At 46.2% G+C, this 1113-nt stretch overlaps 1 protein-coding gene across 1 annotated transcript in view; it reads right to left on the bottom strand.

Annotated features, from left to right (window-relative positions):
• Window positions 1–869: 869 nt before the first annotated feature.
• LOC133133117 (transmembrane protein 47-like) overlaps window positions 870–1113 on the bottom strand; it is an 11281-nt gene continuing 11037 nt past the window's right edge. Inside the window, exon 3 of the mRNA XM_061249132.1 lies at window positions 870–1113. This exon is cut by the window's right edge and continues 1909 nt beyond it. The gene's annotated coding sequence lies outside the window, so the exon portion shown is untranslated.

The raw sequence follows: 1113 nt of genomic DNA, 5'->3' as shown, positions 1-1113 counted from the left end.
GGTGGTTGATCAGTTCAGACCAGCTCACGCTACAGTGTGTTTTGAAACAGCTGGTGGCTGGTTGACCAGTTCAGACCAGCTCCGTACTGAACGTGGTTTGACCAGCTCACGCTAGCGTGCGTTGAAACAGCTGGTAGGTGGCCATTTCGAGCGGGATGTGACAGCAGGGCTGAGCTCATTCCAGTGGCCAGCGGTCGAGTCACCGCTGAACGCACTTCCCTTGGTGTCTGCGGAGGCTATAATTACCCGCCACGCCCCCCCTCCGTCCTCAGAGAGGGACATTCCTGCCATACTTCACCAGAGGTATTCTAGGCTAGCATTCCCATTCCGGGGGGGGGGGGGGCGGGGGGGTCGTTAGGGGGGGTTTGGTTTCCACAGCCAGCTCTTCCAGCAGCGCCTGACTACTGCAGAGCCTCAAGTCTAAAATGGCTGCCTTCTTTATCGCAAGAAAACAAAGCAGGCCATCCCAGCCTGCACAGAACATTCTCACAACCTTGCTGCTGTTTAGTGTGATTCCGGTCACTTTGCGAGGACACGTTGTGTTAGCTGGGAAGTGCCCTGCCAGGTTAAAGAGATCTCACCTGTTTTATCGCAGTGACTGTGTACTGCAAGTTTTATCGACTCTGTAATTTCACATATCAATGGCTAAACTGAATGGCGGGGCTGTAATGTTTTCGCTGTCAGTTACTACATGTATTTTTGGACTTGGGCAGCAATGAGGTAATGGAGAGAAAACAACAATATGACCAGACTACTAAGAACATCAGGTGACACTGATAAATTGTAAATGATATGGTTTGTGAAAATCATAAAATCACATCACTCGTCGAACTCTGACAAACAATGTATTAAAAGTCATTAACTCCGTGTATCAATCATCGACACCTTTTTATTTTTTAATTTCCGAAGTACAGCAAGTCATAAGGAGCAAGAAGATTTAATTACATATATTCAGAGCAGAATCCCTCTCTCCAAAAAAATCTGCTAAACACGTTCAATGTTCATAAACAAATAAGACAAATAACAAACAGACAAATGAAGTGGTGCTTTGAAACACCAAGTCGGAGTTTGACGAGGGCAGTTATGCTATGCTATTAATAAAATACTAATCTA

The sequence above is a fragment of the Conger conger genome, chromosome 7 (genome assembly GCF_963514075.1).
Source record: "Conger conger chromosome 7, fConCon1.1, whole genome shotgun sequence".
In the NCBI taxonomy this organism is placed as follows: Eukaryota; Metazoa; Chordata; class Actinopteri; order Anguilliformes; family Congridae; genus Conger; species Conger conger.
Note: the sequence above shows the minus strand (reverse complement) of the source record. Positions and strands in the feature narration are given on the sequence as shown.